We start from the raw sequence: 22,192 nt of genomic DNA, 5'->3' as shown, positions 1-22,192 counted from the left end.
TTTAATTTGCAGCAACATCTTTCCTTTGAATAAAATCTTAGGTGAAACAGCGTGAACAAGAGGGGGACAGACCAAGACACAGGTGGGGATCTAGAAAATTCTCCCTTGGAGACAAAGGCAGCATTAGGGACTGGCAAAGAAAGAGGCTGAACAGTTAAAATCACCTGCTGGGCCCCTTGCTCTGTCAAAACATGTCTGTCCTATGTCCCATTCTCTCATGTTCTTGTCCTCTGTTTAGAACCAATTGTGTATAGACGGTCCCTGGCTGAACCTATACATTTTTGGCTTTAAGATGGCTCAGGACTGGGTGTGATGGCTCATGCCTGTAATCCCAGAACTTATGGGAGGGGGAGGTGGGAGGATTGCTTGAGCCCAGGAATTTACAATCAGCCTGGGCAACATAGTGAGACCCTGTCTCTTCCAAAAAATTAAAACAAAAATTAGCCAGTCATGCTGGTCCGCACCTGTAGTCCCAGCTACTCGGGAGGCGGAGGTGGGAGGATCGCTTGAGTCCAGTAGTTTGAGGGTTCAGTGAGTTGTGACTGCACCACTGCACTCCGGCCTGGGCAACAGAGCAAGATCCTGTCTCAATAAATAAATACATAAATAGAATAAAGATGGTTTGAAGGTGATACGTATTCAGTAGAAACTGTACCTTGGATACCCATACGATCATTCTGGTTTTCACTTTCAGTACGGTGTTCAATAAGTTACATGAGACATTCAACACTTTACTATGAAGTAGACTTTGTGTTAGATGATTTGGCTCAACTGCAGGCTAACGTAAGTGTTCTGAGCATGCTGGAGGTATGCTAGGCCAAGCTGTACTGTTTGGTAGGTTAGGTGTATTAAATGCATTTTCAACTTACAATATTTTCAATTTACCGTGGGTTTATTCGGACACAGCCCCAGTGTAAATCAAGGAGCTTTTGTAATTGGTTCTACCAGGATGAATGTGTTCGTATTTTAACAGGGGCTTCCCAGAGACTTTTAGCTGGAGACGACCCTAAGAGGGAATGACAGGAGGGCTGGGGGCCCGGATGAGCTCTCGGGAGCAGGTGGACCATTGGCGGAGACGTGAGCAGTTCCTTCCCAGCACCGAGCAGCACATTTTGTTTATACTGGGAGGCTTTCTGACTTCACAGTGAGAGTATTTTGGGAGAAACTGTCTCTCCCACATCTGGATTAGGGCAGAGACCAGCTGTTACTCCCATCTCTGTGTTCACACTGTTGTCATGTGTGGGGAAGCGCTGCCAAGTGCTGGGCGGGGACTGGAGCCTTCTGAATTCTCTCCCTCCTGCGCTCCCTCTGCCTCTTCTGGTCTTGTTGGAAGACTCTGGCCGAGGCAGTGGGACCCAGAGGGCTCAGGCACAAGGGTCTGGGTTTGGATTCTGACTCCCACTTGCTCACTGTGGGGCCTGTGTGCATGACTTCCCCGTCCCCAGGTTCTTGTCTGTAAGATGGGAGTGACTAGTAAGACCCACCACTTCTAGAGTAGGGAAGATGAAATGAGACCATGCACCCAGACATTCAGGGCACAGCAGTCGTGGCCACCTTTTCTTCTCCACAGTGGAGGCTCCGCAGAGATGGAACCACAAAACCTATCCAAGGGGCAGGGCCCTTCCTGGACTCTAGCCAGTGCCTTTAGTTCTGGGGCATCTTTCCCGAATATACACGCCCACTCTCTCCATGGACACACATCCATTCAGAGATGGACACAGACAGATGCATGCAGACACGCTAGCACACGGGTGCACATGCCAGCCCTATACACATGGGCACATGCACACACACACCTTTGCACACATACACACACGTGTACACTCAGTACAATTTAGCCAATGAGTGTATTTCAAGCAGGTCATGTTAGACAGCTCTTGCTGACTTTGGGAAAGGCAGATGAAGTCCACATCCTCATGGAATGTCTTGTCTAATGGGGGAGGCAAACTCTCAGAGAGCCCAAAACAAACCACATAGAACAAAATCATTTAGACTGAGGAGGAGCTGTGCTGGAAATAACCTGGGGTAGGATGGTGAGGGTCGTGGCGGGTACAACGGGGGCATCAAAGAGACATCTTCCCACCTCCCCCACCCCATATTGAAGGCCATATTGAAATAGTGGAGGATGAGAAGGAGTCGGTTATGGGAAGATCTGGGGGCAGAATGTTCCAGAAGAGGGACAAGGCCTTGAGGAGTGGCAGGAAGGCAGGACGGAGCAGGTGGACATGAGGTCAGTGACAGTGGTAGTGGTAAGGCAGCACATTCAGGTTCCTGTGGTCCTGGTGCAGAGTTCAGATTCTTCCAAGTGTGACCGTGAGCTTAGAGATTGTTCTAAGACCTCCATATCCGCCATATGATGCCTACACACATGTATGCGGGACACCTTCGGGCACACACGTGTGATCTGGTTTCATTTGTGCACAGCCATGTGTGGTTCCTGTTGTAACATACGTTTGGGTGAACTTTTAGGCACACATACACTGCACACAGAGGGACACCCATGTGTGGTGCCCGCTTGGCACACACATGGCCTCACCCCTTTCCTGCTGGTGTTTCCACTTAGCAGAAGTGGCCAGGAGGTGGCAAACTGCCGACCTGCCTTGGTGCCCCCATCTGGAGCCACCAGGGCTGAGGCCAGGGCATGACTCAGGGTTCCTGGTTGGAGAAGTGAAGGGGCAGCCTTGGCTCAGGTTTAAGGCTGATTTCAGTGAGCGGCTGCTTGCTTTATGTTGTTCTTTTGAGTGGTGGGGAGGCAAAGCCCAGAGAAGCGGGGAGGCAAATCCCAGAGAAGCAGAGAGGTGGAGAGAGCCACACTGGCTCCGTTTTCCATTGTTGGGCCTCAATTTCCTCATCTGCAAGATGAGCAGGCAATCTTGTGCCGCTAAATGCTACCACGACCTGAGGATGAGGCAGTGGAATGACCTGTGATTTTGATGTAAGCCCTGCAGTAGATTCAAGGCAGGAGAAATCAGCCTGACAAGAGGCAGTCAAGGAAGGCTTCTTGGAGGAGGAGCACTTGTGCCAGACTGCATAGCCCATTCCTGCTGAAACAGAACCCAAAACTGAGCTGCCCTTCACGGCATCTGCTTGGGAAAGCAGTGGCAGGACCTTGGGCCACTTTTGTGCTGCTGCCTGTGATGTGCCCCCTGTGTGCAGTTCCACGCACGGGACCCTGCAAGGTTGATAGGATTAACCCCATTTTACAGATGGCAAAGCTGAGGCTTAGGTTTTATGGCCCATGTCAAAGAGCTGGGAAGTTAAAGCCTAGGTAGAAATGCCAGATCTGCTGCCCGACTTGCAGGAGTCCTCACAGTGTCCACATCTCCTGCAGTTGCCTTCTCCTCCTTCCTCACACCCAGCCCCAACTCATTCAATCCTTAGTGCTCTGTAAGTGACAAACTGACTCCTTTCGAATGACAGTAACTGGAGCCCATTATGGGCAAAAATTAGGGTTCAGGTCCCTTAGGAACGAGTTGGAGCCTCCAGTGTGTGTCAAGTTCAGCATGGGTGGTTCATTAACATACCCTTGGGGTCTCTCTGTCCCATGGTGATCCCCCTTGCATGGGCAAAGGGTGACAGTAACCCCATCTCTCTGTTTGCAGATGATGGCAGTTGGGGCTGTCTCAGCCTCTTGGACACTCAAGTCCTCCAGTGGGGTCAAGGGAGGGAGCTTTCAAGATGAGGGTAACTGTCGACTCCCGCTCTTGTGTTTTACATGGATGGGTCTCCAATCTCCTTCACAGCTGCTTGGGTGTGAAGATGCTCTGACTGTACCTGGGGATGAAGAGTCCCTGTGGGGAGAGCCTGAATACTCGAATCAGACAGACTCAGGCTCACATCTGCCCTCTGCCTTGTCCTAGAGCTTCATCTCATCTCCAAGACCTCTCAGCTGTAAAATAGCCCTTGTATCACTGAAGCCTCACCAGGCAGGGATTCTCCTGGCTTGTTTACTCTGGAATCTTCCGTGTCTTGAATCAAGTAAATGCTTAATAACCATCTGTTGGAAGTGTGAACTACAGAGCCGTTTGTGTGAACTACAGAGCTATTAAATGAGATAAAATGTGGTTGGGGCCTGTTACACAATCAGTGCTTCATAAATGATCACTGCTGTATTCATGTAAAGTGCTTGGAACAGTGTCTGGAAAATAATAATAATACAATTAATAGTAATTCAGGATATCATGATTAATTTTTTAGGCTTATGATACAAGTTCTGCAATAACAGTCACTCTTCTGGGCATCTGTTACTTGCCAGGCATCTCGTCAGGTGCTTTGCAAGCCATCTTCTCATTAGACCTTCCTCGTGGCCTTGGGGGGCACCGTTTATTATCCCTATTTCACTGACTAGGAAACTAAGGCTCATAGATGCCGTGACTTACCCATAATTTTATTTTTTAGTTTTTCTAGAGACAGAATCTAGCTCTGTAGTCCAGGCTGGAGTGCTGGGGTGCAATCCTAGCTCACTGCAATCTCCAACTTCTGGGCTCTAGTGATCCTTCTGCCTCAGCCTCCTGAGTAGCCGGGACTGCAGACACACATCATCACACCTGGCTATTTTTAAAATTTTTTGTAGAGATGCGGTCTCACTATATTGCCTAGGCTGGTCTCAAATTCCTGGCCTCAAGTGATCCTCCTGCCTTGGTCTCCCAAAGTGCTGGGATTCCAGGCATGAGCCACTGTGCCAGGTCCTTACTTATAATATCAAAACCAAGAAGGAGAGAAGCCAGGGGTTGAGACTACCTTCTCTGTGAAATATCCCCCAATCTCGGTCTTTCATGGCCACCTAATGGTAGTTTTTACCCCATTTTTTACCACCTACTAATGGTAGTTTTTGCTCCATTATTAACCCAACGTCGTTCTTTAAATCCACTTTACACTAACTCACTTAAAAAAGATTTTAGCCTCAGCCTTAGCAACAATATCCATGACATCCCAAATTGGAAGTGATGATATTTTTAATACACATAAAAATAAATATTTGAGAATTAAAAACAAAAAGTTTTATGCCTGTGTACCACCATCTCCCAGCCACTGGGGTGTTTAAACCTCTTTTTGGGACTTACTGATCCAGTTCAACCATCTTATTTCAGGGATGGGGAAGTGGGAGTGTCACACAGAAAAGTTCAGTGATTTGCCTAAAGCCACATAGCAAACACAGCTGAGACCTCCTGACTCCCGAGCCTGGGGCATTCCCTGCCCCTCAAACAAGTGTGTGTGTCAGGAGAGGCGGAGCTCACCCAGGGGTAGGCCCTGCCTGAGTTTAGAAGGAGACCAGGCTCCGCTTCACAGACACCATCTCTGTTAACCCTCAGCTCACCTCTTCAGGAATGCCTTCTTGTTCCCATTTTAAAGTTGAAAGGACTGAGGCTCAGAGAGGTAGAGCAAGTCTCCAGAGGACACACAGTGAGTAAGGGGTGGAGCTGGGATTTGAACCCCAGATCTGGGTGCTGTGCATTGGAGAATGTCGCTAAGAATGCGCGGACTTGGTGGAAGGAACACTGCTGTCAGGGGTGACGGTGCGGAGGACACAGGTCGGCTGGGAGCCTTCAGTGTTGGGACCGAACGACCTTTTTTTCCTCTTAGCCTGAAATATCAATGCTGCTGTACCTTTACACTTTCTGGAATAGATTTAGGTTGCAGAGGCCTTTACTCCAGCTGACGTGCTGCGTATTTTTAACTTGGAGAAGAATGTCCTGGGCTTTCTGAGCCTCCCGCCAGCCGTACCTCCTTGGGACCAGGAATGCAGCCTGCTTCCTGCCTTCAGTAGCCTCTCATTTTCTCCCCAGCCCAGCAGCCCTGTCTTCTCAAGGCGAGACGGCTAAAGGTCTTGGGAATTTTCGTAAAACTCTTAAACCTGGCTGTGAGCCAAAGGGAAACAGCTCAGAGAAGGCTGACGCTGTCTGGGAGATGATAGAAATATGGCATTCCTGCGGCAGGCGATTCCTGAATTTACGGGGGGCGGCATGCAGGCCCATCAACAGGCAGCCGGCCCTGATGGCTGGATCTTTGCAGCACCCAGAGACGCAGCCGGCAGGAAAAGAAGCGGAATAATCGCAGCCAGTTAGGCAGCCTTTGCTGTGGGCCAGTGTTCATTGGTCTTCGTGGGTTAGCTCCCCAAAGCCTCATGAGCTGAATGGGGTGGGTGCTATTGTTAGTGACCCAGAGAGGTACACTAACTGGTTCAGGGTCACGCAGCCAGGAAGTGGTGGGGCTGGAATTCAAGCTCAGTCTTTGCTGCTATACATCCCTGTTACATACACCTAGACACATCCACCTATCCATGTATGTACACACAAGCAAGCACGGACACAATACATGTGTGCATGCAAACACACAGACAACACACACACAAAGACATGGATGCAGCACAAGAACACATGCATATACAACATGCATGCACATACAACACATGATGGACACAGTGCTTACACGAACACACGTGCACACACGTATACCATGTGTGTGCATGCACTGACTCATAGACACATTCCAAAACCTGAAGCCAAAGTGCTTACCTGGCTCTCTGGAGCAGGGCCAGGACTCTGTCCCTCAGACCCTGGGAGCACCAGCTTCCTTCCTCCCTTCCCTCCCTTCCCACAGATGTTTGCTGTGGTTCCAGCCAACTAGCCAGATGTGCGCCACGGCCCAGGATGTCTCAGAGACCCAGAGGCTGAGGGGGTTGCCAGAATGCCCCCAGATGTCTCCGTGACACCATCCGGCCCCAGGCTGAGAGGAGCCAGACCCTTGAAAGGGACCCATTGCTCTGCAAGGTTGCTAGGCTCTCATGGTGCAGGGGGCAGTTAGCCACGGGAGCTGAATTTTGTGGTCCAAGCAGGAACTCTAAGGCTGAGTCCAGCTTGAAGCCACTATGAGACTGGGGGCTAGCCCTGTGCCCTTCCTGAGCCTTAGTTTCCGCTGCGTGCAATGGGGACAGCCGGGCCAGTTTGGCCTCTCAAGGTTGTCGTGGGGACTGAACACATTTAAAATGGAAAGGAATCTTAAAGATCTCTTTAGTTCTCAATTTGCTGGTGGGGAAACTAAGGTTTGTATCACGCTGACAGTCAGTGGCAAAATTGAGCTTGGAAACCGGCTCCTACCAATCTTGGCTGGAAACGTCTCATATTTAACTTAACCAGCTTCTTCATCGGCAACATGTAGCAGAACACAGGAATGAAAAGATTGTTCTGTCTTCTTGCTAGCAGGCCTGTTCTGACATTTCCTTTTTGCCCCAAGACATTTTTCTCTGGGGTTACTGATGAACAAAATGGAATTTTTTCTGAGACGCATCCAATTGGTCCAGATACCAGTGCCCTCAAATATAACATTTACTTTTCCCAAACCCTGGGCTTTGGTCTGTTTCACCCCAGACTCCCTGACCCAGATTTCAGAGGCTTGGGGTCAACGGCAAGGACATTGCATTATAGTGCCCCGTACTGATGCGACTATAGGCTGGGTTTGGGCTGCCTCTCTCTTCTCAGGGAGGTGGCAAGGAGGGAGAATGTCAGTGTCAGGAATATGGGCTTCTGAGTGAGGCAGATGTGAGCTCAAATCCCGGCCAGGCCTCTCACCAGCTGAGTGACCTTGGGCATATTTCTTAACCTCTCTGAGCCTCAGTTTTCTCATCTGTAAAATGGGGATGAACGTATGTCATGAGGCTTAAATAAGATAACAGATGTGCAGTGCTCAGCAGGGCTGGCACAGGAAGTGCTTGGCAGTTAAGCTCATTTTCCAGACAGACAAAGGGACGAGTCCCAGGTAGGCCACCTTCAGAAGGTGAGCACTGGGCAGAACCTGGGGCCAGATGAGCCCATAGCTTGGCTCTGGCTGTAGGCCAGCCCCCTGGGTGACGTGTGACTTCATTTTTCCATGCTTTCCCTCTGGAAAAGACCTCAGCTTCTCTGCAGCCACCATGCTCGCCTGTCCTAATTTCTCTTTGCAGACAAAGATCCCTATAACTAGTTCCTGCACTACCTACTCAGTCTCAGCCCTATAAAAAGCTGACCGGAGCTGTTATTTTAAGGGCTGTCACTGCATTTCCCTTCGAGGGTCTCTGCTGGAACTGGCCTGCTGTTCCCATGGCTGGTGGCAGATCTCTGAGCTGGCTTTCAAGGACAAGGAATGGACAGAGAGTGGCGGCCACTGCCTGGGGATGGGGGCTAAATTCATGCTCTGAGGAAGAGCAGCCCTACCACCCTCAGCCCTTCCTCTACTTTCTCTCTTATTTTTCAGCAGCCCGAGTACCTACTCTATGCTCCGAGGACCTCTCGGGTAATCTTTTTACAGATGAGGAAGCCATGACTCAGAGAGGGACAGCGCTTTCTCCAAGGACACACAGCAGAAAAGTGCGTGGTTCTCCTGGACTCCCGGCTCCGAACGCTTTTCCCGGCTGCCTCTTTTCTTCATTCGCTGCCTCTTCTCCCCACCCTGAACTCTTCCTCCTCTTCCCCATTCGTGTATTCCTTTCCTTCTTTCTCTTCCCTGTCTCCTTCCTCTTCCCCTTCTTCCTCTCTCAGCTCCAGTTTCCCTTCCCTCCTCTCTTCCAGGTCTTTCTCTAGAAGTCTTCTTACCCCACCGGCTTTTCCTGTCGCCATCTTCATTATAACATTGGAAACACATCAGGAGAGAGAGATGACATTCAGCAGCATGTCTGGGTTCCCTCCGGCCCAAGTCCTGCACCCAGTCCATCCCGTGCATAACGTCCTTCAACAACCCTAGGAGATGGGTACCATATCTCATCATTTTACAGGCAAGGACAGGACAGGGGGACTCGGAGGAGGAAGCCACCTGCCAAGGTCACACATGAAGCTGGGGCTTGGGCTGGGGTCTCAGTGTAGATCTGGCTTCATGTTGTAGTAAACACACACACACTCACGCTTTAAAAAGGAGATTTAACGTACAAACTGTCAAGTATACAGAGTGTAAGAGAGCAGTGCAATGCATTTTTACATGTATACACCACCCATTACGAAATAGCACATTTTCAGCACCCGGAAAGTTTCCCTTGTGCCAGCCTCCCAGTTGACACCCAGAGTTCCTGGTCTTAACACAAAACTTCAGCTCTAGCCGTATCTGGGCTGAAATCCCTATTGTGTGACATTGATCAAGTTGATTTGCCTCTCCATGCCTCAGTTTCCTGATCTGTAAAACAGAGCTACAATCCTCTCCCTCATAGGACAGCTGCAGAAAAACCTTGTCTTAGGTTACGCAGCAGGCACAGCCAAGAAAGGTGGGCCTTGTGGTTAATGTTATGAATATGCCAGAGCCTGGGCCCCCCCTGCTCCCAGCAGTCATGGAGGCTGCTGTCACCCATCAGGCTCCCAGCCCCTCTCTGAGTCCCAAGGCCCCAGCCTGGGAAGGCCCCAGGAGCCAGGCCTGCTTTTCTGGGGAAGTGAGGCACAGTGGCCCCTGACCCCAGCCATTTTCCCGACCCCCAGACCACAGCCTGCAAAAGGCTAACCTACCCCCCGAATACTGCCCATGACCCCCGCCTGGGCTGGCGAGGCTGCGCCCGCCCGCACCTATTCATGTATTTTGTATTATAAAATGACTGCTGTCTCCATGGCAACATAAAAGGAGCCGATCTCATTACTGGGGCCCGGACACATTATTTTCTCCAAGGAATTTCTTCTTTTCATTATTTCCCTCCAAAGGTCAGTTATCCTCTCAGGCGGGGCGGTGGGCGGCAGCGGGGGGGTCTTCGAAAGGTGAGCCGGATTCATGGCAGAATTCCCCTGGCGGAATTTACAATCATTTTGCCTTTTTCCCCTGCTCTAACACCGTTGGAGAGATTTTCTTGCAGCCAGGTGGTTCTCTTTAACCCCTGCAGCCCCGGCAGGCAGCAGACAGGCTGTTCCTGTTGCACTGTCCTGGGAATCCCACCCATCTCTGTGCCTCCTTCCTCCTCCTCACAGTCACCTGCAGCTGCCCGACTTCAGGTTCTGAGAGCAGGAGAGGTCTGGAGTTTTTCTGATTAACCACAGAGGATTGAAGGGCTCAAAGGCAATTTGCTTTTACTCTAAGTCCTCCCACTGAGAAAAGCACCCCTTTAGAAGTTAATACTAGTGATAATAATAATTTATATGGATATCTGGAATGCCGTGTAGTGTAGTAATTCAGAATTTTGGTTCTAGGGTCAGAGGGACCGGGGTTCAAATCCTGCCTCTGCCAATTTCAGGCTGTGTGACCTTGGGCAGGTTGCCGCATCTCTCTGAGCCTCGGTTTCCTTATCTGTAAAACAAGCCTCATACTGGCATCTGCCTTGCAGGATGGAGTAAGGACGGAATGAGATATGTATGTAAATTACTGAGCACAGTACCTGGCACACAAGAAACAATCAATATTGGTGATGATTTATCTTTGGGTATATATCTGTCAGTTACTGTGTATGTCAGTTATCTGTTGATGTGAAACCAATCACTCCTAAGACTTAGTAGCTTAAAACAACAATAAGCATTTATTATCATTCATAGTTTCTGTGTATTGGGCATTTGGTAGCAGCTTCATTGGATGGATTTGGCTTAGAATTTCTCTTGCTGTTGCAGTCGTGTGTCTGGGGCTACAGTTATCTGAAGTCCTGACCAGGGCTGAAAGCTCTAATTCCACGGTGGCTCACTCATGGCTGGCTTTTGATCAGGGGCCTCAGTTCTTCTGGATCTTCACATGGTCTGTCCTCAGGGCTGCTTGAGCATCCTCACAAAATGGCAGCTGGCTTCCCCCAGAATGCGTGATCCAAGAGAGCAAGATGGAAACTGTGATGACTTTTATGATCTTCTTTAATCTTCCCAAGGGAGATTCAAGGCTGATTTCCATTTTACAGAGGCGGTTGGGGCCCAGAGAAGGAAAGCAATTTGCCCAAGCATTGAATTCCAGATCTGAGTTCTTTCTCCTGCCCCTGCTTCTCATGGACCCAGTAACTATGGTGGTTGGATTCTACTGCTCCAAAGGGAGGGAGACTTGCTGGGAAGAGAAACTCTGGGCAGCCCGAGTCTGTATTGCAGCTGGTTGGGGCAGAGCAATGCACAGACACTCAACAAGTGAAGCCAGTCAAAACACTCCCCCCAAGGAAGCCAGTAGAAGAAGCGTGTTTGTAAAACTGACGGCATTTTTGTTGACAGGCAAATGTCTATATTACATGGCAACAAATGGCTGGAAGATGCAAAAATGCAGTCAATCATCAGAGATTGTTTTTTCTCTTTAGAAAAGAAAAGCTCTCCCACCACCAAACAGGATGAGTGATGTTTGCTTTGTGTTTGCAGATCATTCTCTGATTTAGCAGGTTCTTGGGGTGTGGCTATGGAGACCCAGGGGCAGCCCAAGTCCTTTTGAACCAAGCAGGGAAGGGTTTTCAGGGTCTTTCCAGTGACCCAGGGGAGGAAGGGCTGCACTGAGATGTGCCACTTTCGGGCAGAGAGAGAGAGAAAGATCTGGGGGTGAGGGGTACTAGACCTCTGGATCGGGTGTCATCGGCTTGCTCCTTGGCATAGTTTCAGACCCGATTTTCTGGCTGACTTTCAGAACTACAGTATTCCTCAAACTCTGCTGTGCTCAGAGCCTCGTAGGAGAGCTGTTGAGAATGCAGATGCCCAGGCCCCAACCCTGGAGATTCTAATTCACAAGGCTAGGGAGGGTGGCCTAGGTACCTGCATTTTTAAAGTACCCGCCTTCCCCTTCCTAGAGATGCTAATGCAGGTGGTCCTGGGAAAACACGCTTGGAAAAACACGTGATGTGGAAGAAAGACCCTGTGGCCTCTGTTCCCTTGATCTAGCACATTCCTGGTCATGTCAGGGCCCAGCTGGGCTGTGTCTCCAGGAAGTCATCCCTGATCCCCTCTTTCACAGAATAGATCACACTCGTAATGACACTGCTGCGCCTACCCCTCTCATTTCTTCTGGCTCAGTTTCTCAGAACTACACAAGGGAAGCCTGAGGTCTGAGTCCTCTGCCTGATGTCAGTTCTTCAAATGTGGAAGCCATTAGTTCATTCATTCATTCATTCATTTGCCAAGTCTGTATTGAGCACCTGCTGCATGCCAGGCACTGAGGATAGAGCAATGACTGGGACAGATTTGGTAACTGTAACTGTTGCCCTCCCAGAGTCCAAGGTCTAATGGGGGAGACAGCTCAAACAAGCCAAGACACAACTCTATAAAACATCTGTAAGTTGTATGTTTCCCAAGGGCATAAACGTAGCTGGGGACCTGGGGGGCAGCTACTTTCCATTACAGGGCTGGACAGAGAAGGGCTCTGCAAGGAGAGGACTTTTGGGTTGAGATCCAAAGAGGAGGCTGATTACTTGAGAACTGGGGAAATGCCGTTCTAGGCAGGAGGAACAGCACATGTAGCGGTGCAGGGGCAGACAAGACCTAGAAGTGTTCAAGGCAGAGGAAGAAGGCCAGTGTGGCTGGAGTGGAGTGGGTAAAGGGGAGAGCACCATGAGATGGGCATGGAGCATATCACATGCAGACTGCGGCAGAGTCTGGGTTTTATTCTGAACCAGACAAGAAGCTGTCAGAGAGTGTTGCATGGTTAGAAGTGAAAAGGCTGGCCAGGCGCAGTGGCTCATGCCTGTAATCCCAGCACTTTGGGAGGCCAAGGTGGGCAGATCACGAGGTCAGGAGATTGAGACCATCCTGGCTAACACGGTGAAACCCCAACTCTACTAAAAATACAAAAAAATTAGCCGGGTGTGGTGGTGGGTACCTCTAGTCCCAGCTACTTGGGAGGCTGAGGCAGGAGAATGGCGTGAACCCAGGAGGCGGAGCTTGCAGTGAGGGGAGATCGTGCCACTGCACTCCAGCCTGGGCGACAGAGCAAAACACCATCTGAAAAAAGAAAAAAGAAGTGAAAAGGCTAACAGGACACCATTTTTTGGACCAGATCCCTATCCTTTGGCAAGTGAAGTGTTAGCATTTTATCCATTTCCTGGGAAGCTTGCAGTAAATGTGGCAATTACTACTATTATGACTTAGACCTTAGATGCCACCTCCTCCAGGAAGCCCTCTTTGCTTCTGCTCCAACAGCTTCATATTCACCTCCACCAAAGCATTCGTGATGGATACATGAATATACCATGACATACCAATATGTCTGCAGAATTGTAGCCAGTGCCCGTTCTGCTGAATGGGAGAATCCAAGAAGGCTCAGCCTCATCTTTCATCTGTGTCTTCCAAACACCAAGTGAGGCCTGGCACAGAGGAGTGTGTGCGTAGCATGGTGGGCAATGGTGAAATCAGACTGAGTTCGAATCCCTGTCTACCGTTGGCTAGCTGTGCAACCTTGGAAGGCTCCTTAATGCCTGTGCCTCAGTTTCCCCTTTATGAGGAGTGAAGAAATAGTAGTCTTTGTCAAGGTGTGTGCTGTGATGAGTAGGAGAGCAAGTGCCTACAAACTACACACCACGGCGTTTGGTGCACAGTGAGTGCTGATGGCTGTTGGCTGTGCTTGTTATCCTGTACCCAGATATTTATTGAATAAAGGTTTTGGGGGCAGCTCTGCTACCCTTTCATTGCTCCCACCACCCTGCCACTGCCTGCTCCCACCCTCCTGTGGACAGGAGTTTGGCTCATCAAATCCTTGAGCGTTGGATAAGGATGTGTCAGGTTTGATATGTGGCTGCTACTTCCAGTTTCTCGGATTTCCAGTCCTCATACACTTTGGAGATCTGTGTGGGGATTTGTGGTGACCTGGGCACTTTATGGTGAAACAGCCAGAAGAGCCTGGAGAGGGCCTGGGGCTGGGGATCACAGGACCCCCATCCCCAAGGCTGATTCCCTGGTTAAAAGTACAGGAGGACGCTTTCCCTGGGAGGGGACGGGGACTGTAGGACATTGTCCCTCAGATGGGATGTTTGGAGCTTGGGTCACTCCATATCCATCTGTCCGTCCATCTGTCCACCTGTTAGTTGATTATTCACTGAGCACTGCCTGTGTCTGGCACTGGGGACCCAGCAGAGAACAAGGCAGATGCCATCTCTGGCCTCATGGAGCTGATGTTCCCTACAGAATAAGAAAGGAGCCAGTGTTGTTTTGTGAGCGCTTGATAAGCGCTGGGCATTTCTCCCATGTGATTTTTTTGGGCTCACCATCACTCAAGGTTGGTTTTGTTGCCCTGCTTTCCAGATACCAACCTGTGAGGTTCAGGGAGGTGATGTCAGTTGCCCAGGGTCACAGGCTTGAGGGTGGTCATGCTGGAATTTGGACCCAGCCTGTCTGGTTCCCCTATATCTCCCATCTTTCTGTAAAAGGGAGCTTACCTTCAACTTGGAGGTTGCCATTCTGTCCCATCTCTGTGGCGATCAGATTCCTAACCTGGATCTGCCTGAGGACAATATCCACGTCTTCTATATCCTGGTTCCCTGCAGATTCCAGCATGTTGCCAAACTGGTAGCAAGGGTGAGACATCAGGGCACCAAACAGAACCCTTCCAGCATCCGTCCCCTTTTGGGCCCTGGTTAACCCACCTTTTACATGAAGCCTACCCTGATTGCCCCAGCAATGGGGACCTTACCTTCCTGTCTCTGACCCTGAGAAGCCCAGACTCTTTGAGGCATCATTAGTGCCACCATTCTCCTCCCCCTTCCATTCGCTCCCACTCCTCTAAGTGGCAAATATTAATTAAGCACCTCCTGCAGTGAACTGTGCAGTGGTTATGGGCATAATCTCTGGGTTCAGAGAGCCTGGGCTTGAACTCAAGCTCCGCCACTAGGGATGTGGCCCTGTGAGAGCCCCACTACTGCCCTGACCTTCCATTTCTTCATCTGTAATGTCAGAAGGGTCTTCTGAAAATTAAATAAGATACAATTTAGCCCTTTCTTCCTTCCTTCCTTCCTTCCTTCCTTCCTTCCTTCCTTCCTTCCTTCCTTCCTTCCTTCTCTCTCTCTTTCTCTCTTTCTTTGACAAAGTCTTGCTCTGTCACCCAGGCTGGAGTGTGGTGGCAAGATCTCAGCTCACTGCAACCTCTGCCTCCCGGGTTCAAGGTTTCAAGCGATTCTCCTGCCTCAGCCTCCTGAGTAACTGGGACTAGAGGTGCATGGCACCATGCCTGACTAATTTTTGTATTTTTAGTAGAGACAGGGTTTCCCCATGTTGGCCAGGCTGGTCTTGAACTCCTGACCTCAAGTAATCCGCCTGCCTCTGCCTCCCAAAGAGCTGAGATTACAGGCGTCAGTTTCTTTCAATTAAGACAGTGAATCTGGGAGACTTTAGAGCACACCAGCTATATAGCCAGGAAGAAAATTGCTCTCCCCAGTAGAACTCCTGATGACTTGCTAAGAGCGGATGAAGAGCTGTGAACTAACCCCTCTTAGTTTAACCGCTCGCATCAAGCCATCAAATAAGCTTTGGGAGAATACCTATTATGTATTTACTACTGAGAAGGGATCAAGACACACAAACAGACAATTCTGTGAAGTGCACATCTGCGCCTTCTCTCCTGATGTTTCCATCCCCAAGGGCTCCACAACATTTTTCAGCTTGGAGCACAAACCTGGGGTTCCTATGAACTTTCACTGGAAGGATATTGTTAACACCCCCTGCTCATTAGTATTTCTGCCAGGTGTGACCCTTGAAGAAGCTCCATTCATTAGGCGGATGTATCAATAATCCAGATATACCTTTCAGACAATTTTTTTTTTAATGGATAAGCATTTATTCTCTTTAAGGCCCTGGAAAACATGGGCTTTGGTGCTGGAGCATTCAGCTTACGCAAAACACTGTGAATGCTAAAATTTGCTTCTTTTTGATTTAGTCTTTTGCTAGCTTGAAGGACTGGATTTTATAACAGGTCAATTTCAGACCATTTGATATTGATATATGAAGATCCTTAGGGATTATTGAATGCATTTTTCATCCAGCTGCGATAGTATCATATAAGGAAAATGGGATTGACTGTTAAGTACAAATTGAAAAAGACATGGTCATTTAAGATAACTCCTTATCTGTATACAAGGAAATGGTATCAGGGAAATAGACCACCAGTTGACAGAAATAAATTTCACCTTGGGTTCCTCCTCTACACACCTCCTCAACTGCTGTTCACACTCGTCTGGGATTATTCAATTATTCTGGGAGCCCTTTCCTGGGGCCCCTGTTAGAGGATGCATCTGGAGGGAGAAGAAAGTCCTCTGCTGTTTTATTCTAGAAGGAAGGATTGGATAGGAAGAGCTGGGACCATTTATGGGCTAACCCTTCGGGACTTTGCAATGGGGCAGCTTTATCCCAGAATATGGCAGGTCTTCCCAGCAGAACCTCTGATGCTTGCTATAATAGGACAGGCGGAGAGCTGAGAACAATGATTTCACACCTTTTTTCATCCACCAGGCTCACTCAAGTGACCTCTGTTGCTCACACTGGGGACACTCAGCCTGTGTCCTGGGTGATGGGTTGAGAATTTCTATTCTTACGCAGTAGAACACTTTTCATAATTCACATCTCTTTGGCACATGACAGCTCACACAATCTTTTGGAGTGGCGTATACACCCTGTGAGCCAATGTGAGTTCTGCCTGACTCCTAAGCCTGTACGTTTTCCTGCATCGTGCGCAAGAATTGTGGATTTGAAGCCCAGTTGGAAAATTCCTCAAGCCCCCAAATATTCCCTTTGCTGATGGTTGGGATGGCAGGAAACTTTTCTGGTCCTCTAGAGTGGTAGAGTGCACTGGCCTGTTTCTGTTCTTGCTGTGCCCTCTTCTCCAATTCTGGGGGTGGTAGAGGAAAAGGGCTGCTACTTTTACAGGTCCTACTTGTGGAGAGGTCAGCTGGGAAGTGCATGCTCTGGGTCCCCTAGAGGACAAAGCTTGGGGTGGTGTTGGACATGACCTTGAAGGAGGCAGGGTACATGCTCCAACTTGGCTCCTCTCACCCTACAGGGGAAGTCAACATCAGAAATTCTCTCCACCTTCATAGAGGAAAGGGCTTTCAGAGACCTCAGGGGAACCAGGTGATTTGAGGCCTAAAAGTCATCCCCCTTAAGCTGACTTAAGGCTAACTCATTATTCCTGAGGACTTACTGTGTGCCAGATTTGCCACTTCCAGGAGACTCTGAGAAGCGTGTGATGAAAATTGGACCAGTCTCTTTATATGCATAATGTTGTTAGAACTCACAGCACCATCACTCTCATTTTATGGATGAGCATTATCAGCTGGGCAATATGACCCCCATTTTACAACTGAGGAAACTGAGGCTCGAGGTGAGAAGTAACTTGAACAAGTCACACAGATGTTAGTGGGAAAATAATTTGAAACTGGGGTTGTTTAACTTTGAAGTAATTCACTCATTCACTCATCCACTCATTTTTTCATTCATGCATTTCCTTACCCACCTACCCATTCATCTTTCCATCCATCCTTCCTTTCTCCCTTCCTTCCTTCTGTTCATCCATACACCCACCCACCCACTCACCCTTCCTTCCATCCATCCACCCATCCATGCATCCATGCATCCATCCATCCACCCATTTATTTTTCCTTCCACTCATCCCTTCATCCATCCTTCCGCCCCTCCATCTATCCATCCATTTATTTTTCCTTGCTTCCATTTATCCATCCATCCATCCTTCTATCCATCCATCCATCCACCCACCCATCCATTCATTCATCCACCCCCATCTATCCATCCATTTATTTTTCCTTCCTTTCATCCATCCATCATCCTTCCATCTATCCATCCATCCATCCATCCATCCATCCATCCATCCATGAAATCACCCACCCACCTACCCATCCATCCATCCACCCATCCACCCACTCACCCATCTATCCATTCATCCATCCAATGTCAATCGAGCACATACTGAGCAATAACCTCCCTTAATCACTATGAATGATTTTTTGGGGCATCAGAGGGGACCCCAAGGCTTTCCCCAGGGCTACCACATCCTGGGGCTGACCAGAAGCCATCATGACAAGACACTGGAACCATGTTGGAGGCCTTAGTCTAAGCTTTGCCAGAAAGAGGCAGGAGGCAACAAACTGCAGGGCGTCTCCCACCTGGCATAGAGATTGGAGTGTGGCATCAGAAGATGCACTTGGAAGATGTTGTGTGTGGGGGGTGGAGAGAGTGGCTGGCATAAGTAGTTCACTTCCCTCCCAGAAACCCACAGGCAAACTCTCTCCACCAGCCTATAATTCCAGCTCACCTGTCAATGGGCACAGGGCATGGAGCCAATTCTTTCTGAGTCTCATGAATCACAGCACTCAATTCTTTGGTGCTAATAAAATGCACTCTCTCTCAAAGACTTGACTGAATGAACCACAAGTCCATCGAGATCCTCAAGTCTCCTGTCTCCTTCTCTCCCTCTCTCTGAGTCTGCACTCAGGCAGGGCCTTAAATTGCTGGCTGAAAAGGTGATGTGCCCTTGGGGGGCTGCAGGTCTGCTTGGCAGGAGCTGTGGGTGGGGTCTAGGGCTCTGGGTTCAAGACCTGCCACCCTCTGGTCCTGACCTAAGGAGATTGTTCCTACGGTTTCTGAAGTCTCTTCCAGCCTGGCCCAGCAGGGGCTGACTTTCTCTAATGCAGAGTGGTTAGGCAACCCCACTTATCTGTAGATCCCCAAACATAGTCCTTGTATTCAAGACATTCACAGTCTAGAGGGAAAGACAGATGTGCCAGCAGCTGTAATTCACAATCATAGTGATGCAGGAATATTAGGTGAACCAAAACTGTTATTAGTTTCCTGTTGCTGCTATAAAAAATAACCACAAAGTTAGTGGCTTAAAAATAACAAAAATTAATTTTCTTACAGTTCTAGAGGCCAGAAGTCCAAAATCAAGATGCTGGAAGAGCTGTGCTTTGTCCAAAGGGCCCAGGGAGGACCCTTTCTGGCCTCTGCCAGCTTATGATGGCTCCAGGCATTCCTTGGCTTGTGGCCACATCACTCTAGTTCCACCTCCATCTTTGTGTAGCTTTCTCATGGGGAGCTTCGCCGATCCTGAGCCCAGGATGAGGCACTTTGTGTTCATCATCCCTAGGAATCATTGAAGACAGCTGTGAGCCAGGTGGTGCGGTGCCCGTTGCACAGAGGAGGAGAGTGAGGCCCATGTCCTGTCCTCGTGGGGTGCTCAGCTGCAGCAGCCCGGAGCCCTGAGGTGGCCACGAACTGTGGCCAGGGGGTGGCAGGGGCACTGTATGTGTTGTAGGGCCTGTTTGGGGAGACATTGAAGAGTAGGCGCCGGTGAGTCAGGTTATCTCCCAAGAGAAGTTAAAGATGAGCTCTGGGTGGAGAATGTGACCCTGAGTGGCCCTCTTCGTTTTACAGATGGGACACTGAGCCTCAGAGAGAAGAACGATGGGGCCAGGGTCCCACAGAGAGGATGCAGCAGAATCAGGATTGGAACCCAGACCTGTCTGACTCCAGAGCTTTTGGGGACTAGGATTCTTTCTGCATGTCTTTCTCTCTTGCCAAAGTATGGACCTTCCATAATGATGAACGAGCACTGACATTTGCCAAGTGGCTGCTCTGTGCCTGACGTGGAGCTGAAAGGTCTGGAAGAGACTCCAGCTGTGGCCTTGATGACCGATGCCACGGGGAGGGCAGAGAAGGGGGAAGCCCCGGGAGATGGTGCAGCAGTGGGAGTGAGTGTCAGCGGAGACCCCTTTAAAACTACTCCCAGGGCAGAGGGATGGAGGCAGGAGAGGCTGTGTGGAGAGGCCCCTGACGACCCTGGCTGGAACCACCATTGTCACTCATCTGGATTATTGTGGCAGCCTCCTTGAAGGCGTTCCTACCTCCATCCTTGTCTCCCAGTAGCCTATCTTCAGCTCCAGCAGCCAGAGGGACCCTAAGGCATGAGTCTGCACAAGACATCATCTGCTGCACACCTTCCCAGAGCCCCCTCTCACCCACAGTCAGCGCCAATGTGCTCCGGACACCCACACTTCCCTGCCTTCACCCATCTCTCAGGTCCCGCCCCAACACCTCAGCCTCCTCCTGGCTCCCCAACACCTTCTGCCTCAGGCCTTGCATTTGCTATTCCCCCTGCCATGACTATTCCAGGTCTAGACATCTGCAGGGCCATCTTCTTCGTCTCCTTCCCAATGTGACTTCTGCCACCTTCTCCACACGGTCTCCCTGGCCACGCTCTTAAGGTATTATCCTGGCCCCAGGACTTCCCATTGCCCTTCCCTGCTTTATTCCCTGCTTGATGGCACTTTTCACCTTCTGCCATATCACCTACTTATTTATTATCTTCCTCCCCTCAACTAGAATATAAATTTCGTGGAGGCAGAAAGTTCTGTCTGCTGTGTTCACTGCTCAACATACAGGAGTCTTGGCACCTGCAAGGCATGTAGTGGACCTCAGTCCATCTTCTATGAATGAACAAATGGGTGTCAATCATAATTTTGGGGGTTTTGGTTAATGATGGAGGAGCCACATAGGAGAGTGGGTAAGGGGACAGACTCAGGGTCAGGTAGACATTAGATCAAATTCCAGTGGTGCCACGTATCAGCTGTGTGACCTGAAGCAAGTGACTCAGGTTCTCCGTGCCTTGATGTTCTCACCTGTTCAATGAGGATGCTAGCCTCACCTGCCTTGGGAGGAGCTTGTGAAGACGGAGTGAGCTAGTGCATGCAGGGCAGGTAGCATGAGGGGAATACAGTAGGCGCTCACTCAATAACAGACCTTATTACTACAGATGCATGAGAGATTCTTGGAATTTCAGCAAAGGGGCTTGGAAGATGATCTGACCTTTCTTCCCCTTGCAAGTGGGGAAGCCAAGGCATATTCCAGAGCCTGGGGAGGGTCAGAGCTTTACTTTCCTTTCTTTCTTTTTTTTTTTTGAGATGGAGTCTCGCACTGTCGCCCAGGCTGGAGTGCAGTGGCGCAATGTCGGCTCATGGCAACCTCCGCCTCCCGAGTTCAAGTGATTCTCCTGCCTCAGCCTCCCAAGTAGCTGGGACTACAGGTACCTGCCACCACGCCCAGCTAATTTAGTAGAGACGGGGTTTCACTGTGTTGGCCAGGCTGGTCTCGAACTACTGAACTCGTGATTTGCCTGCCTCGGTCTCACAAAGTGCTGGGATTACAAGCATGAGCCACTGCACCCGGCCAACTTTTCTTTCTAAGTTAAAAGCCTGAACCCCCAGGATTCTCCAGGGTGAAGTCGAAGCTTGCAGCCAAGCCCTACTTCAGGCACAGAATTCTCTGCTCTGGGCTGTGTGGAGCAAACACAACTGGGCCAGAAAGGCAGCTATATTCATCGGGGTTCTCTAGAAAACCAAAATCAATAGAAGAGAAAAGCATAAACACATATATGAATATATATAGAGATTTTTATATAAAATATATACTTAAAAGATTTATATATAGAAAGAGATTTATATATAAACATATATGAAGAGATTTATTATAAGGTTTTGGCTCATGCGATTGTGGAGGCTGAGGAGTCCCGGGGGGAATCTGCCATCTGCAAGCTGGAGATGGAGGAGGGCCAGTGGCGTAGGCTGAAGGCCTGAGAGCTGATGGTATAGATTCTTGTTGGTGTCCAAAGACCTGAGAACTTGGAGCAAGAGGGCGGGAAAAAGACCAGTGTCCCAGCTCAAGCAGTCAGGCCAAAGGAATTCAACTCTCCTCCACCCTTTTGTTCTATCCAGGCCCTCCCCATCCTCATGGGGCAGGGCCATCTTTACTCAGCCCGCCAATTTCAATGGCAGTCTCTTGCAGAAATGCCTTGCAGACACACTCAGAAATATGTTTAAGTCCTGAAAGATGAGCCCTAATTCCACCCAGCAGCTGGCACATCTGGACTGTGACCACTGGGGCTGACCCTTGGGGCTGCTGTCATGATTATGTCCTTGGGACTCCTCGGAGGTTCAAGCCACTGGCAGCAGCTGGGTTGGACCAACAAGCTGGTGAGTTGGGCTGGTTAGAGGCTGGCTAGAGGTCATGTGCATTAACAGTACTTTGCAGTTTGTGGGATCCATAAAATGTCACCTGCAAGGTCCCAGGTAACCAGGTAAGTTTTCCCTGCTCTGTTCATGTCTTCCTGCTTACCACTGCAGACAGTGAGTGATCTTGTTAAAGCACACATGAGATCGGCCCCTGCAATGCCTTCTCCCTCTCCAGAGAAGGAAAACTAGACTCTTCCCCACGCTTGGCCCCCCAGGCCCCTCAGGATCAGACCCCTTTTTCCTGTGGGACCCGAGGTTCTGCAACTCTGTCCTCTTCCACTCCCTTCCAGTGACACCAGCCTTGTCTCT

At 49.6% G+C, this 22,192-nt stretch overlaps 1 long non-coding RNA gene across 2 annotated transcripts; it reads left to right on the top strand.

Moving 5' to 3' along the window:
- Positions 1 to 5,268: 5,268 nt before the first annotated feature.
- On the top strand, positions 5,269 to 21,223 carry LOC134739244 (uncharacterized). 2 transcript variants are annotated; one of them, XR_010125855.1, is made up of 3 exons: positions 5,269 to 5,403; positions 19,251 to 19,398; positions 20,777 to 21,223. It is a non-coding gene; the product is annotated as an uncharacterized LOC134739244 (long non-coding RNA). The 2 variants fall into 2 exon arrangements; XR_010125854.1 differs by lacking the exons at positions 19,251 to 19,398; positions 20,777 to 21,223 and adding exons at positions 8,230 to 8,342; positions 8,544 to 11,105.
- Positions 21,224 to 22,192: the final 969 nt, after the last annotated feature.

Source organism: Pongo pygmaeus, chromosome 23 (genome assembly GCF_028885625.2).
Source record: "Pongo pygmaeus isolate AG05252 chromosome 23, NHGRI_mPonPyg2-v2.0_pri, whole genome shotgun sequence".
Classification (NCBI taxonomy): Eukaryota; Metazoa; Chordata; class Mammalia; order Primates; family Hominidae; genus Pongo; species Pongo pygmaeus.
This window is presented reverse-complemented; position numbering and strand designations above follow the sequence as displayed.